This window comes from Papio anubis, chromosome 2 (genome assembly GCF_008728515.1).
Source record: "Papio anubis isolate 15944 chromosome 2, Panubis1.0, whole genome shotgun sequence".
Classification (NCBI taxonomy): domain Eukaryota; kingdom Metazoa; phylum Chordata; class Mammalia; order Primates; family Cercopithecidae; genus Papio; species Papio anubis.
In genome coordinates this window covers 138,156,814-138,175,058 of record NC_044977.1, presented here as the reverse complement: position 1 = coordinate 138,175,058, position 18,245 = coordinate 138,156,814, and the positions used below count along the sequence as shown (strand labels likewise).

Here is an 18,245-nt window from a genome sequence, read left to right as displayed (position 1 = left end):
GTATCCCCCAGAATATGTACTTTTATTAGGGAAAAAGGACTCTTACCACCATACTACATAAATTCCTTCTCTGAGATCCATGGGACAGACCACCTAGGCCATAATCAAATTGGAATGTCCTTCATGAATCAGAGCTTACGTCTTCTCATTTGGACTCATCTTTCCCTCCCAATCAGAGCTCTCCTACTGCTGCTCTCTGGAACAAGGTTGCCTCCCATCTACCCATGCCCAGTCACATCTGTGCATTTTCTTGTGCTTTTCTCACTTCTAATTGTTCATTTGCCTACTGACATCAAGTTGATGCTTCTAAATAACAGAAATTTTACTAATCATTCTCTGAATTTTCATTTCTAAGCATCCTTATCAGGCATGTACCTCAGTGTTGCTTTGGAGTTACTAGTTGTGTATGCATATTCAGCTTAATCACTTTAACTTAGACTTTGAGTAACACAGAAGAAAAATGCCATCTTCAATTAATCAATAAGCATTTATCTAACATTATGTGCTCAGCAATGTTCCAGATGTGCATACAGAAGAAAAGATAATTTGCCATCTCAAAGTGTTTGCTAAGACAGCAATTAGAGAACAATGTGAGACAGTATGTAATTGAATGGGAGAGATCCTCGTGGTTAGGAACAATCAGAAATGGTATCAAGAAAACAATGGAATTTGAGCTTGGTCTTGAGGGATGTACAAGATTGTAACAGGCAGGGAGGAGGATGGAAGACAGTTCACTCTTCCACAGCAGTGCTCATGCAATATACCTCTGTCCCCAAACCCATTGGCACATTTGCCCCCCGCCAAACACAACATGGACTCTCACGCTCAATCTTTTGGTCGCATTCTTCCCTCTGCTGACTTTCTTATGTGATGAAACCTACTAAACTTCAAAATCTAGCTCAAAAATTTCTTGGTACGTTTCGCTTTCCAGATCAACTGTAATCATTTTTGTCTCTAAATTTATAAAATATATTTATTCCTCAACTGTAGCACTTTTTACATTATTACCAGTAACTAACATCATTGTGTTTTCTACTTAATTGTGGGTTCCTTTAACCATATTTTAGAGTCCTTGATTCCAACACCTAGCACATAGCCTGGTATTTGGTAGGGGCTTAGGAATATCAATTAAATCACAAAATAACTGTCTAACTAACTACCTGGACACCAAGGTATGAGAAAATATGGCCAATGTGGGATATTCTAAGTAGGGAGTCCAGCTGGATTCAACATATATTTGTTATTAATTAAAATTTTTCCTTCCAAACAACAAACACTTAACTCACCAATTCTATGAGTTAGAAATTTAGGCATGGCTCAATTTGGTTCTCGGGCTCAGGATCTCTCACAAAGCTGCAGACCGTGGGCCAGGTCTGCAGTCATTTCCAGGCTTGACTGCTTCCAAGCTTACTCACATGTTGTGGGCAGAGGCTTAGGCAGAGGCTGCCTGCCACAGAGGGCTTTACGTAAGCTCCGGAACAGCTGAAGATGCTTCTGGAGAGAAAGGTGGGTGCTAGATCATGAAGGCCACACTTGTATACCATGCTAAAGAATCTGGAATTTATGCAAATGACCACCAAACCTTCAAAACGATTATCACATGATAATTAATACGTTAGAAAGATCATTCTGAATGTTTAAAATGTTTCAGTTAAATCCACTGGATTTACTATGGTGATACCAGAAGCAGGAAAGCCACTTAAAAGGCAAGCATACAAAGGCTGAAGTCCAGCTTAGTAGTTTTCATTTTTATATTTAGTAAATAGTTTTTATTTTGCTTAGTTTTATTTTGTTTACATTTTTAAAGATTATTTTAAATATAAAAAAAGGTAGAAATTATGTTTAAATATAAATAGGGTATTTGAGTCAATAGTTACATCTTGCATGTGTAACAAAGGGTACATTTGGAAAGAGATTTAAAAACAAGAAAGATATGTCAAGGAAAGATTGTAAAACTGTCATGGACTAAGTGACGTAGTGCAGCATGGCATCCTATGGTCCTGGAACAAGCTAAAAGGTATCACTGGAAAAACTGGAAATCTAGAGTTTAGTTAATAGTATAGGCCAGGCACAGTGGCTCACGTCTGTAATCTCAGCACTTAGGGAGGCCGAGGTGGGCGCATCAAGAGGTCAGGAACTCGAGACCAGCCTGAACAACATGAGGAAACCCCGTCTCTACTAAAAATACAAAAATTAGCTGGGTGTGGTGGTGAGCGCCTGCAATTCCAGCTACTTGGGAGGCTGAGGCAGGAGAATCCTTGAACCTGGGAGGTGCAGGTCGCAGTAAGCTGAGATCATGCTATTGCACTCCAGCCTGGGTGACAAGAGCAAGACTCCATCTCAAACAAAACAAGACAAAACAAAAAGTATAACAAAATCTAGAGTTTAGTTAATAGTATAATACCAGTGATTTTTTTTTTTAATTTTAATAAGTGTACCATGGGAAGATACATTTTTTAAATTACAGGAAGCTGGGCAAAGCTCTACACCTATACTATCTTCGCAATTCTTCTGCAAATCTAAATTTATTTCAAAATAAAATGCTTAAAAAATAAAGAAGAAAAGCAGCAGGGAAATAACATATAACACTTAGATATGTAGCTGACAATTCCAGAACAAACTTGGATGTGACTGCTGTTAGAAATCACTGGTCTTGTTGTATTGAGAAAAACAACTTAAAAGCAAGCTCAGTGGGTGGTAGATGGTGGAAATGCTGCCAGACTTCAGGCTCTGGTATCTCTGTGAGGAAACAGCTCACCATATTCTCAGGAGTTATTCACGCTGATAAAAATAAATCAGGAAAAAGCCCTTTGGGAAAAATCTGCAATTCTGTATTAATCTGGTAGAATTTTTATGACTTTTGTCCAAAAATCCATAGTTCATATTTAAAGGGAAAGTAGAGCTCCAGTATATGATGAGCTAAGTGTACACCCTGGAGCACAAAGAGAGAATTCATGTTTTTCTCCTGAAATGCAGAAACAGGTAGCAAGAGAAATTTATGTTCCTTTTAGTATAAAGGAAGGACTCTTTGCAGACCTTTTTTTTTTTTTTTCTTCCTTTCCAAATTGTATGGTTTGGTTCATATGTTCAAACTGTTCCAGCGATCATGGCGGACGGGAGGCAGGACTAGACTGCAGCTTCAGACAGAGCAGCATGCGGAGGCTCATGTTGTGAATTTTAGCTCCAGATTGACTGCAGGAACAAACCAGAAATCCCGAGAGGAACCACAGACCCTCTGAAGGAAATGGACTGCTCCTGCAGAACCCAGGAAATACCCCAAATACTGTGAGTCCCCCAACTGCGGAAGTGGGAAAGGGAGACCTTCCTCTCCCTAACACACACACCCACTGGAGAAGCTGAAGGTCTGTTTGTGGGAGAAGTTTCCGACTTTACCTGGAGCTGAGTCAAGTCAGAGAGTAGAGCGAAATACAGGGGTAGAGGAAGGAGCAGAAAGGCCCTGGGAGCTCCCTGGGTCCCCAAGCAGCCCATTCCTGCCTGGTACCACAGGGATGGATCCATGGGGAGGATGGCCAGAGGAGCAGGGGATAAAACTCCACAGGGAGAAGGAATTCCCTAGCTGAACTTTGTAACAATTTGAATAGGCATGAGAAGCTTCCTGGCCAGAACTGGGAGGGGGGGTGGGGGGATGGGGGGGGGGGGCGGGGGAGGGGAGCAAATCTTGTGTGCAGACTTCACAGTTGGGGGAAGAAAGCTCTTTTCTTTTGCAGCTGGGAAGCACATAGCCTCAGTCAAGTTTTCAAGCCGGTCTAGCCCTCCACCTGGAAACAGACTTGGGGCTGTTGCTGGGGGCACAGTGGGAGTGAGACCGGCCCTTCAGTTTGCACAGGAGCTGGGTAAGACCTGTGACTGCCAGCTTTCCTCTACTTTTCTGACAGCTTGCATGACTCAGCAGAGGCAGCCATAATCCTACTAGGTACACAACTCCAGTGACCTGGGACTCTCATGCCCAACCTCCACAGCAGCCGAAGCAAGACCCACCCACGGAAAGTCTGAGCTCAGACATGCCTAGCCCTGCCCCCACCTGCTGGTCCTTCCCTACCCACCCTGGTAGCAGAAGACAAAGGGCATATAATCTTGGGAGTTTTAGGGCCCCGCCCACCACCCATCTCTCTTCACACTACTACAGCTGATGCTTTCTGTAAAGCGCCACTCCTGGCAGGAGGTCAACCTGCACTAAAATAGAGCCTTAAACCACCAAAGCTAAGAGTTCTCTTAGAATTCATTCATCGCACCTCTGCCACCTCCACTGGAACAGACCCTGGTATCCACAGCTGAAAGACCCACAGATGGTTCACATCACAGGACTCTGTGCATACAACCACCAGTACCAGCCTGGAGCTCGGTAGACTTGCTGCATGGCTAGACCCAGAAGAGAGACAACAACCACTGCAGTTTGGCTCACAGGAAGCCACATCCATAGGGAAAGGGCAAGGGTACTACATCAAGGGAACACCCTGTGGGACAAAAGAATCTGAACAACAGCCTTCAGTCCTAGACCTTCCCTCTAACAGAGCCTACCCAAATGAGAAAGAACCAGAAAAACAACCCTGGTAATATGATAAAACAAGGCTCTTCCACACTCCCAAAAAATCACACTAGTTCAACAGCAAAGGATCCAAACCAAGAAAAAAATCCCTGATTTACCTGAAAAAAGAATTCAGGAGGCTAGTTATTAAGCTAATCAGGGAGGGACCAGAGAAAGGTGAAGCCCAGTGCAAGGAAATCCAAAAAAATGATACAAAAAGTGAAGGAAGAAATATTCAACGAAATACATAGCTTAAAGATAAAACAATAAAAAATTTAGGAAACTTTGGACACACTTTTAGAAATGCAAAATGCTCTGGGAAGTCTCAGCAGTAGAATTGAACAAGTAGAAGAAAGAAATTCAGAGCTCAAAGACCTTGTCTTTGAATTAACTCAATCCAACAAAGAGAAGGAAAAAAGAATAAGAATTTATGAACAAAGCCTCCAAGAAGCCTGGGATTATGTTAAGCAACCAAATCTAAGAATTATCAGTGTTCCTGAAGAAGAAGATAATTCTAAAAGCTTGGAAAACATATTTGGGGAAATAATTGAGGAAAACTTCCCTGGCCTTGCTAGAGACGTAGATATTCAAATGCAAGAAGCACAAAAACCACCTGGGAAATGCATCCCAAAAAGATCTTCACCTAGGCATATTTTCATCAGGTTATCCAAAGTTGAGACAAAGTAAACAATCTTAAGAGCTGTGAGACAGGAACACCAGGTAACCTACAAAGGAAGTCTATCAGATTAATAGCAGATTACTCAATAGAAACCCTACAAGCTAGAATGGATTAGGGCTCTATCTTCAGCCTCCTCAAACAAAACAATTATCAGTCAAGAATTTTATATTCAACGAAACTAAGCATCATTAATGTGAAGGAAAGATACAGTCATTTTCAGACAAACAAATGCTGAGAGAATTCGCCATTACCGAGCCACCACTACAAGAACTGCTAAAAGGAGCTGTAAATCTTGAAACAAATCTTGGAAACACACCAAAAAAGAACCTCTTTAAGCATAAATCACATGGGACCTATAATACAAAAACAGAAGTTAAAAAGCAAAAGCAAAAATATACACACGAAAGCCAAGTACACAGGCAACAAAGAGCACGAAGAATGCAACAGTACCTCACATTTTCAATACTAATGCTGAATTTAAATGACCTATATGCTCCATTTAAAAGATAATACAGAACTGCAGAATGGGTAAGAATTCACCAACCAATTATCTGCTGCCTTCAGAAGGCCCACCTAACACATAAGGACTCACATAAACTTAAAGTAAAGGGCAGAAAAAGGCATTTCATGCAAATGGACACCAAAAGCAAGAAGGGGTAGCTATTCTTATATCCAACAAAACAAACTTTAAAGCAAGTGGTTAAAAGAGACAAAGACATTATATTATGATAAAAGGCCTTGTCCAACAGGAAAATATCACAATCCTAAACATATATGCACCTAACACTGGAGCTCCCAAATTTATAAAACGATTACTAATAGACCTAGAAAATTAGAAAATGAGATTACTAATAGACCTAGAAAATAGTGGGGGACTTCAATACTCCATTGACAGCACTAGGCAGGTCATCAAGAGAGAAAGTCAACAAACAGTGGATTTTAACTATTCCTTGGAACAAATGAACTTAACAGATATATACAGAACATTTCACCAAACAATTGCAGAATACACATTCTATTCAAGAGCTCATGGAACTTTCTCCAGAATAGACCATATGATAGACCATAAAACAAGCCTCAATAAATTTAAGAAAATTGAAATTATATCATGCAGTCTCTGAGACCACAGTGGAATAAAACTGCAAATCGACTCCAAAAGGAACCTTCAGGACCATGCAAATATATGGAAATTAAATAACCTGCTCCTAAATGAGCATTGGGTCAAAAATAAAATCAAGATGAAAATTAAAAAATTATTTGAACTGAATGAAAATAATGACACAACCTATCAAAACCTCTCGGATACAACAAAGGTGCTGCTAATAGGAAAGTTCATAGCCCCAAATACCTACATCAAAAAGTCTGAAAGAGCACAACAAGATAATCTAAGGTCACACCTCAAGGATCTAGAGAAACAAGAACAAACCAAACCCAAACCCAGCAGAAGAAAGGAAATAACCAAGATCAGAGCAGAACTAAATGAAATTGAAACAAACGAACAAACAAAAAATACAAAAGATAAATGAAACAAAAAGCTGGTTCTGAAAAGATAAATAAAATTGATAGAAGATTAGCAAGATTAACCAAGAAAAGAAGAGAGAAAATCCAAATAACCTCATTAAGATGGGTATAATCAATATTGTGAAATGACCATAGTGCCAAAAGCAATCTACAAATTCAATGAAATCTCTACCAAAATACAACCATCATTCTTCACAGAATTAGAAAAAACAATTATAAAATTCATATGGAACCAAAAAAGAGCCTGCACAGTCAAAGCAAGACTGAGCAAAATCTAGAGGCATCACATACCTGATTTAAAACTATACTATAAGGCCATAGTCACCAAAATAGCATACAGTATGGGTGTAAAAATAGGCACATAGACCAATGGAATAGAATAGAGACCCAGAAATAAACCCAAATACTTAGAGCCAACTGATCTTTGACAAAGTAAACAAAAATACAAAGTGGGGAAAGGACACCCTTTTCAACAAATGGTGCTGGGATAATTGGCTAGCCACTTGTAGGAGGATGAAAATGGATTCTCATCTCTCACCTTATTAAAAAATCAACACAAGATGGATTAAGGACTTAAACCTAAGACCTGAAACTGCAAAAATTCTAGCAGAACACATTGGAAAAACCTTCTAGACTTTAGCTTAGGCAAGGATTTCATGACCAAGAACCCAAAAGCAAATGCAATAAAAACAGATAAATAGCTGGGACCTAGTGAAACTAAAGCACTTTTGCACAGCAAAGGCAACAGTCAGCAGAGTAAACTGACAACCCATAGAGTGGGAGAAAATCTTCACAATCTATACATCCAAGAAAGGACTAATATCCAGAAACTCAAATCAGTAAGAAAAAAAAATTCCCTCAAAAGTGGGCTAAGGACATGAATAGACAATTCTCAAAAAAAGATATACAAATGTCCAACAAACATGAAAAAATGCTCAGCATTACTAATGATCAAGGAAATGCAAATCAAAACCACAATGCAATACCACCTTACTCCTGCAAAAATGGCCATAATCAGTAAATCAAAAAACAGTAGATGTTGGCATGGATGCAGTGATCAGGGAAAACTTCTACACTGCTGGTGGGAATGTGAACTAGTACAGCCACGTGGAAAACAGTGGAGATTCCTCAAAGAACTACAAGTAGAATTACCATTTGATCCAGCAATCCCACTACTGGGTATCTACCCAGACGAAAAGAAGTCATTATTTGAAAAAGATAATTACACATGCATGTTCATAGCAGCACAATTCACAATTGCAAAATTGTGGAAACTACCCAAATGCCCATCAATGAGTGAGTGGATAAAAAACTGTGATATAAATATGTGTGTGTGTGTATATATATTCATTATATATAATAAATATTGTATATATTTATTATATATTGTATAATTATATATTTTTATATATTATATATTTATTATATAAATATATATAATATATAAATAATAAATATATAAAACATATAATATATAATAAATATATAAATATAATACATATTATCTATAATAAAATTAAAATAACTATTATAAATTTTATAAATATTTATACATTTTTAAATTTTATTTATAAATTTATAAATAAAAATTTCTAAATATTAAAATAAATATAGAAATTAAAATATTACATTAAAATATAATATATATTTTATATAAATATAATGTATAATATACATAATATATAATATATAATAAATATATAAACATATATAATATATAATAAATATATATTCTATTTATTATACATAATGAATATATAATATATATAATGAAATACTACACAGCCACAAAAAGGAACAAATTAACAGCATTTGCAGTGACCTGGATGTGATTGGAGACAATTATTCTAAGTGAAGTAACTCAGGAAGGTAAAACCAAACATCTTATGTTCTCACTGATATGTGGGAGCTAAGCTATGAGGACACAAAGGCATAAGAATGATACAATGGACTTTGGGGACTCAGGGGAAATAGTGGGAGGAGAGCGAGGGATAGAAGACTACAAATATGGTGCAGTGTATACTGCTTGGGTGATGGGTGCACCAAAATCTCACAAATCACCACTAAAGAACTTATTCATGTAACCAAATAACATCTGTATCCCAATAACTTATGGGAAAAAAAATAAAATAAAAAAAGAAAAAAAGCAAAGAAAATAAAATAAATGAAAACAAACAAACAAACAACAACAACAAACAAATATAACTGCTGTACTCACCTGTACCCTAAGCAAAGAGAGTTTTCCAGAAGAGGTAATTTCAGCTAGTTATCAGTATAGTGGGGTTAATCTGGTATCTAGGGTTAGCTCAGTAAATGTTGTTTTTCAATTGACTTGTTTTAGCTGTGGAATGCTTTACAAGAAATGGGGCATTATAGATCCTGAGTAAATAAGCCACAGGAAGAAAGTATTATTTTAGATTAAAAGTCAACAACCCTCAATGTATCTACTTTTAATTTCAGATTTGCAGGCAGATCTTAAAGGTAGCTGTACTGCAATCTCTGACTCTTTTAACAAAACTGCTTTCAGAGGTGCTACTGTTTCTGCCTCCTTTTTTCCTCTCCAAAGGCTAACTTGAATACCGTGAATTACAAGACAAGTAAATGCCTAATCCATACAGAAGAAGCCTTAAGAGGCAAGATCTCCAAATTTACAGAAAGGCATTGTATTCAATGTTTTTTTCTTTGTTTTTTTGTTCTTTTTTTTAAAAAAAAAAAAAAACAGTGGCCATCAATTGCACATGGGATGCAAATATCAAATAACCAGCAAATTTAACTGCCTACTTTGTGCTTAGTATTACAAAAGCTCACTAAGGAAAAAAAAAAACAAAACTATATTTTTCTTCAAAATGACTACTACAAACTGAATTGTGTACCCACTAAAATTCACATGTTGAAGTCCTACCTTCAGTGTGATGGTATTTGGAGGTCAGCATTTGAGAATTAATTGGGTTAACATGAGGTCGTGAAGGTGAGGCTCTCACAAAGGGATTAGTATCCTTATAAGAAGAAACAAAGGAAAGCATGCTTCCACACACTCTCTCTCCACTATGTGAGGACACAGCAAGAAGGCAGCTGGCTGTAAACAAGGAAGAGTCCTCGCTGGGGAACCAAATTGGCTAGCACCTTGATCTCAGACTTCCCAGCCTCCAAATCTGTGAGAAATACATTTTTGTTGTTTAAACCACCAGTCTGGTGTTTTGTTATGACAGCCTGAGATGACAAATGCAGATATTAAGCCTTTTAGTGCCTAAAGCTGACTATAAAATGACACTCAACAAAAACAGAGGAGGTTACTAAGTCCTAAATTGTGAGGTGTAACGTGTTTTGATCAAATGAGAAAAATAATGAAAATGCGACTGATATAGGAACAGGTTTTGGAGAATTTGGGTCTGGATCTCATCTTTACAGGGCTTACCCAGTCCCCTCTCATCTGGACTCACAAATGTCTTCAACTTGTAGGGCCAGGTCCCTCCCTGTCCCATGTCTATTCTGACCATGCCTATCCTTATCAGCCAGCAGGTCCTATATTTGTTGCTTTATAGCTAGTTAACTGCCAGATGGAGGCCCTAGTCCTTGAAGCCTACTACCAGGTTGCTGCCTGGCCATGTTCTCTTACTGAGTTGGTCAGTCCTCATGGTTGGGCCTTTGCTCTAATTACCCTTCTTAGACTTGGTTTCCTCATTGAAATGGGAACCTACATGCTGAGCTCCCACTGGAAATGGGGAGAAATTCAATGAGGTGGGGCAAGGGGAGATAAAGGGCTTTCTGGAATTATGGACAAGAATGAAGATATACAGTTGAAACTAAGTATGGTATTGTTATGAACTAGTCTAAACCAAATCTCCACCCCTCACCAGTAACACTACATGAACCAGGCTAGGGAATAATGGGAAATAAAACCAAGGGGGCCAAATCATGTGGAACTTGGGTTAGACTATGTCTCCAGTTTATAGTGGCAAGCAGATGAAAGGTAGCAACAGTAAAGGAGCAGATCGAATTTTCACTAATTGTAATATTCCACTAGCATAATTGCTAGCAAGAACTGGTTGCTGGCAGATTGGTAATTCACCACCCAAATAAATTACCATCCAAATAATTGAGAATTAGCTGTATGCAGCAAAGTATCACAGTGTAGACAGAATTAAGTTTATAGGAAAGAAAGTGCTTTCTATTATTTCATTTTATTTTCTAGTATCTGAATGATTAATAAACTAGTGAGAAATGAAGAGATAAAAGCAACGACAGATGTCATAAACTTCTCTATAGTTTCAGAAAGTAGTCTGCAAACTTTAGCATGCATTAGAATCATCTGGGTATGAAGTTTCTGGGGTGGGGGGTGGATATGGGGAAGGCAGACTGAGAATTTACATTTCTAACATGTTCCCAGATGATGTTGATGCTGCTGGTTCAAGGATCACATGGTGATAAACGCTAGTCTAAGAAAAGAGCCCTTGATCATTTTTGCCTGAGAAAAATCAGTGCTAAGAGTTATGTCTAACTGCCTCTTTTTACTCAAGAGAGAGTTTGGCAGACCGTTGTCTTCCATCATTAGCATTCCATCATTTGCTTCCACCATTAGCAAACCTCGCCCTAAAAATATGGAAAGTATTTCTTATCATTAAAATGTGATGTTGCCCAACAAAGATAAGCCAGGGAGTGAGAAACATGAAACATTCTTTCCATTCGATTATTTTAATACACTAAGTATGTCATAAGATAAAATAGTAAACATCAAACAAGTAAGAAAAAGAAAATTCATTTCGTTTAGTTGCCTTGCCTTATATAACCCTGACCTGAATTAGAATTAAGACTAAATTTCACATACGATTTAGACCATGAAAGTGGTGAAAACTTATTTATTTTATAAACAGTAATTTGGTAATATCTTTACATAATGGATAACCCAATTAACAGTTTAATAATGCCATCAATGTAAAAACTATTACATTCATTTAAAATAAAAAAGTATGTGCAACTTTGGGAGGTATTATGTAATCACTCTGCACAGTCTTCAGACACTGAAGATTGAAGTGGAATATTTGTTCTGTCATTTAAAGTATTTTCGTAAACTTTAGGGCATAATACTTTTAAAAGCAAAATATTCCTATGCTACTTGGAAATGATTGGTTGTTCTTTGGCTGTAGCAATAAGTAACTACCTGAACCAGTTACAAACTGGACCTAATCTATTAGATCAATGCAACTCACACCAAAATTTGCCGATTCAGGGACTCCTTGCTTTCCTAAACCCTGTATAAGTTCAATGCTCTTCTTTTCTCAGAGACACTATGCTTACAAGTACAGCTTGCCCTTAATAAGCAATAAACATAGTTTAATGAGCAAAAAACTCAGCTTTTTCTTTTAAGTACTTCCTTTGGTACTGCACATAAGGATTATCAATGGTATGGGGCTGATTATCTATACTTTCTAATACCCATTTTGGAAAATATATGATTATGTCACAAAGCAGTAGAATCCACAGTAGTGGTTCTCAATGATGGGGAAGGAAACAATTTTGTTCCCAGGGGACATTTGGCAAACTCTGGAGATATTTTTCATTGTCACAGCTGAGGTGAAAGGACGATTACTGGCATCTGGTGGTTAGAGGACATGGATGCTTCCAAACATGCTAGGATGAACAGTAAGAAACTAGATCCTCACCTCTCACCTTACTAAAAAATCAACTCAAGATGGATCAAGGACTTAAATCTAAGACCTGAACTGTAAAACTTCTAGAAGATAACATTGGACAAACCTTTCTAGACATTGGCTTAGGCAAAGACTTCATGACACACAACCCAAAAGCAAATACAACAAAAATGAAGATACATGGGTGGGACTTAATTAAATGAAATAGTTTCTGCACAGCAAAGGGAACAGTCAGCAGAGTAAACAGACAATCCACAGAGTGGGAGAAAATCTTCACAATCTGTATATCCGACAAAGGACTAATATCCAGACTCTACAATGAACTCAAACAAATTAGCAAGAAAAAAACAAACAATCCCATCAAAAAGTGGGCTAAGCACATGAATAGACAATTCTCAAAAGCAGCTATACAAATGGCCAACAAGCATATTAAAAATGCTCAACATTACTAATGATCAGGGAAATGCAAATCAAAATCACAATGCAATGCAACCTTACTCCTGCAAGAATGGCCATACTCAAAATATCAAAAAATAATAGATTTTGGTGCGGATGGGGTGAAAAGTGAACACTTCTACACTTTTGGTGAGAATGCAAACTAGTACAACCACTATGAAAAACAGTGTGGGGATTCCTTAAAGAACTAAAAGTAGAACTACCATTTGATCCAGTAATCCCACTTACTGGTTACCTACCCAGAGGAAAAGAAGCCATTATACGAAAAAGATACTTGCACATGCATGTTTATAGCAGCACAATTCACAATTGCAAAAATATGGAACCAGCCCAATTGCCCATCAGTCAATGAGTAAATACAGAAATTGTGGTGTATGTATATATAAGATGGAACACTACTCAGCCATACAAAGGGACAATTTAATGGTATTTGCAGCAACCTTGATAGAACTGGAGACTATTATTCCAAGTGAAGTAACTCAGGAATGGAAAACCAAACATTGTATGTTCTCATTCATAAGTGGGAGCTAAGCTATGAGGCTGCAAAGGCAGAAGAATGATACAATGGACTCTGGGGACTCAGTGGAAAAGGTGGGAGGGCAATGAGGGATAAAAGACTACAAATTGGGTTCAGTGTTATACTGCTCAGGTGATGGGTGCACCAAAATCTCACAAATCACCACTAAATAACTTACTCATGTAACCAAATAACACCTGTTTCCCAAAATCCTATGGAAATAAACAGTTAAAAAAAAAACAAAAAACAAAACAAAACAAAAAAACCAGGCCAGGTGCCGTGGCTCACACCTGTAATCCCAGCATGTTGGGAGGCCGAGGTGGGTGGACCATGAGGTCAAGATATCGAGACCATCCTGGCCAACATGGTGAAACCCTGTCTCCACTAAAAATACAAAAATTAGCCGGGTGTGGTGGCAGGCACCTGTAAGCGCCAGCTACTCGGGAGGCTGAGGCAAGAGAATTGCTTGAACCTGGGAGGTGGAGGTTGCAGTGAGCCAAGATCACACCACTGTGCTCCAGCCTGGCGACAGAGTGAGACTCCATTTCAAAAAGGAAAAAAAAAAAAAGCACTAAGTTTTTAAACTTTTTTTTTTTTTGTCTTAAAAAGAGGCCCTCTTGCCTCTCCAAATCATGCTGTCATTAAATAAAATTGAGCAAGAGTACAATAGAGTTTCCTTTCCAAGAACTCTGATTTTTCCAAGGGAAAGACTCCAAACTGTTGCCTAAAAAATGACATTGGAATGGTGCTGAAAGATGCATTCCTATTGCTGTGTTACATTAAAATTTTTTTGAGCATCTTAATTGAAATTGTTCTACTACACATGGAGCACAAAGGACTTAGCTGGTGGTAGTAAATGACTTTTAAATTTTCTCCTTCTCTGCAGCAATGAGAGGCAAGATAAGTGGTCTTTCCAATACACTGGAGAATTAAAATTATGTTATTTTAATGGAAAAAATGCTGAGACATACACTCAGTTCAGACATTCAAATGTGCTCGCTTGCTCTCTTGTAAACAGAGCCACAACTTCTAACAACACTTTTAAGTCTTCTTAGTCATTACTCAGACTGAGATGGGTTTGTCTCCTTAGACACATACTTGGCACATAATTTTCAGCCTTACTAAATAACTTCATAAAAGAAGAGTCATAATTATTCATATTCAACGTGATTTCAGGAATAGAGACCAAAAGAAACCTGCAAATATTAAAGCTGTTGCCCGCATCATTTTCAATACTTATCACGTATGTGTATCAATATTCTTTATGAGGAAGTTTGAAAGTAATAATCTGTAAGACGTAGGAATACTTTTTATGTTTCTGAAAACTGCTCTGGACCCTTTTCAGTGAAACTGAATTTTAATGTGACATTCCAATTTCTTAATAGAAAACCACTTAATCTTAGAAACCATAAAGTTAAATTGGCTTTAACCCCTTTAGTATTCATGAAATGAATGCGATAATTGCACTAAGATACATTTGCTTTTATAATTAAGTATTATTGTGAAAATCTTCTTTTTTTGCCAATTAAGTGTTTTTCTCCCATATTCAAGGATAAAATGGAAACAAAGGTCAATTCCAGAGAAAGCTCATCAAATAAAAGTTCAACATACTCTTGAAACTTGTATTGCTAAGATCTTATATAAATAAATATTATGTAATGAGGATTTTAAAAATTAGAATGCTTTTATAAAGAAATCAATTTAAACCTTTCTATGGCTTTTCAAATAATTATGATTAAGTGGCAAAACTATCTCTTATTTCAGCATTTATCATCTGGACCAGATTTCTAATATTATTCTGACTTTTCAGTCTTTTCTTTTAAAAATCTATCTTTTTTTAGGTGATAATTTATCATCCTCAGATTGTAATCTCAGTCACTGTGTCATCATATTGAAAGTTGGAAATTCATGGTTAGTAAATCTCTGAGGAAAGAAGTCAGCAAAAATCAGAAACATCATTTTGAATCTAGTGCTGTGATACTGTTTGGATATTTGTTCCCTCCAAATGTCACGAAAATGTAATCCCTAGTGTTGGAGGTGGGCCCTAGTGGGAGTGTTTCCGTCAAGGGGGTGGATCACTCATGAATAGTTTGGTGCCCTCCCCTTGGTTATAAGTTCATGCGAGGGCTGGTTGTTTGAAGAGCCTGGCATCTCCCCAACCCTTGCTCCCTCTCTTACCATGCAACACGCCTGGTCCCCCTTTGCCGTCCACTGTGAGTAGAAACTTCCTGAGGTCTTACCAGAAGCAATGCTGGTGCCATGCTTATACAGCCTGCACAACTGTTAGCCAAATAAACTCTTTTCTTTATAAACTACCCAATCTCAGGCATTCCTTTATAGCAAGCCAACATCAACTAATACATGCTGAGTTACTCAATAGCTTAATAGTCCAATAAAATTGGTGGACCAAAAATATTTTTGAAAGAGTTTTATGTTTGTTATTAAAAGGGGGGCTAATATATCATGGAAAAGTATCAAAACTTCTTTGGATATTCCCACACTTATCTTAAAGTTTATGATTTAAAAAAACATTTAAACATATTTGGGGTTTAAAATAGCTTTTCCCACATTTAAGCACAGGCTGCCTTAATACACTTCCTGATAACAAGCATGTAGGTGTCTTTGCAACACAATTAGAGAAGTGACAAAAACTTTGCAAGAAGGAAAACACAAATCTAGACATGACTGTTTCATCTCTGTGTAACAGTCTCTCTAAATGAAAGAATATCACAGATATGGAGAAATATCTGGGACATACCATCAGAGAAATTCTGCCCCTTCCTCACTTGGAATGTATTTCTGCATTCAACAAGTAAATTTGGTTCACAAGTGATTCCCTCAAATTTCTAGTTGCTCCCAGTATTTTTACATGAGTGCCATTACTACAACTTCAAAATATGCTGGTGATAAAGAATACATTATTAAAATTACACAAAAGCAACAAAATCAAATCCCAATCACTTACAGTTCTGTTTTATCTCCTTTCTTCAAGGAAATGTCAACCCTTCAGAAGCTCAGCCTTTGTAATTATATACTGCCTTCAATCAGGTGGGAGGAATCCAAAGTCCCAAAACCTTCACAGCTGCTTCTAATCATGGTGTGCATTGGAATCACCTGGAGAACTTTCTATTAAACAGTAGCCATGACTCACCTCTAGAATCTAAATTAATTGATCTGGGGGAGGGGCCCCTAATGATAGTATGCTCTCGAATCTCCCCAGGTGATTCTCATATGCAGTCAGGGCTAAGAAGCCCAGTTCTAAAGCTAATATATATTCAAACTGAAATAAGACATCTTGGCTCTTAATTTCTTTAACATCAACTATTAATTTTTATATAGAAAACAAGCATTTAAATATTTAGCAACTGAAGTCATTGCTGCAAAAATTAAGTGGTATCCTTAGTTTCAGATTTTTTTGCCAATTGACATGTTAAACGAACCAGAAAACATTCACCTACATTCTTACCCTGTAATGACGAGAATCAGAAGATGGACTAGATTCGCTAAAAGAGAATCCCAGCTCCTCAGAATTTCCTCAGCTGGATTTGAGAAAGTATGAGTCTTTACTGATTTGTCCTATTTCAACATCTCACTTTACTAAAAGCTTTGAGTGACTTGCCACCACCCACTTCTGTTAGCACTCAACAAAATAAGATGAAGAAAGAGTGTTGTGCTGGGAAATGTTTAACTAGTTATCTTGGGGTGAGATGGGGCACATAGGGGATTTGCAGTGTTTGCCAATTTACAGAGCTCATATACTCCCACTCCCACCATAGTCGATTTTAAGCTATCAATGATTTAACAACTGGTTTGCAAAACTTTTTGAAAATTTCACAATTTGCTGAGCCAGTATAAGCCAGGTCCAGCATTCCATTGTGAAATTATTAACATGTTTGTGTATCAGAGTCCTTGCTTGGCAAGAATTGACATTTAGTTGTATCAGTCTTATTACTTGAAATATCTCCCTATGAATATCAATTTGAAATTTTTGATTCATAATTGACATGAAGAACATTCCCCAGATGAGGCTATACTTGAACTATGTTTTATCCACAATTGGGGTTCAACAATTCAGAAGGAAAAGGGTAAAATGTATAAGATTTTAGTGACTTTAAGAGAGAAACCATCAAAAGAAAGAACTTCTGTGATGAGCTGGATTCAGCAGTAAACCCCGAGAAGGAAGTTAAGTAGTTCTTCTATAATAGGGGATGTGGCATCTTGAAGGCCTAATTGAGCTGGATGGGCAATTAAGATATACAGGGTTTAACCTATAACAACTTTGACCAAGTTATGAAATAATTTTACTAATATCTTATCGAAAAAGTCATAGAGGTTATGGGATTGGTTTGAAACCAGTTTTGGGGGGTTCAATTCCTCTGACAAGGAATTGTCAGAGAGGTCATGCTATTGTTGGTAGAGTTCAGAATGAACACGGACATGGAAAGTTACCTAGATCCAGCCCATTTGTGCAAGGGGAAGGAAAAAAAAATTGTTTCAATGAGCTAAATGGTCTGCATCACTAAATTCAGTGTCAGATATGCTACAGGCTCCACTATGTAAAGCCAGAGGAGGATCCATTCTCTTTGAGAGCTAGAGACCATCCAAAGAGCTGATAATCAGTGGGCAGATCACTTGAGGTCAGGAGTACGAGACCAGCCTGGACGACATGCCGAAACCCCATCTCTACTAAAAATACAAAAATTAGCCGGACGTGGTGGCACACACCTGTGATCCTAGCTACTAGGGAGGCTGAGGCAGAAGAATTGCTTGAACCCTGAAGGTGGAGGGTACAGTGAGCCAAATTTGTGCCACTGCACTCCAGAGCCTGGGTGACAGAATAAGACTCCATCTCAAAAACAAACAAACAAACAAACAAAC

At 37.5% G+C, this 18,245-nt stretch overlaps 1 long non-coding RNA gene across 10 annotated transcripts in view; it reads right to left on the bottom strand.

The window, feature by feature from the left end:
* Positions 1 to 18,035, bottom strand: part of LOC110742632 — a 288,855-nt gene extending 270,820 nt beyond the window's left edge. For 2 of the 10 annotated variants that reach the window (XR_004182246.1, XR_002520504.2), the window contains exon 1: positions 16,834 to 18,031. This is a non-coding gene — a long non-coding RNA (uncharacterized LOC110742632). The other 8 variants (XR_002520507.2, XR_002520506.2, XR_002520505.2 and 5 more) reach the window with 6 other exon arrangements.
* Between the last annotated feature and the right edge of the window lie 210 nt (positions 18,036 to 18,245).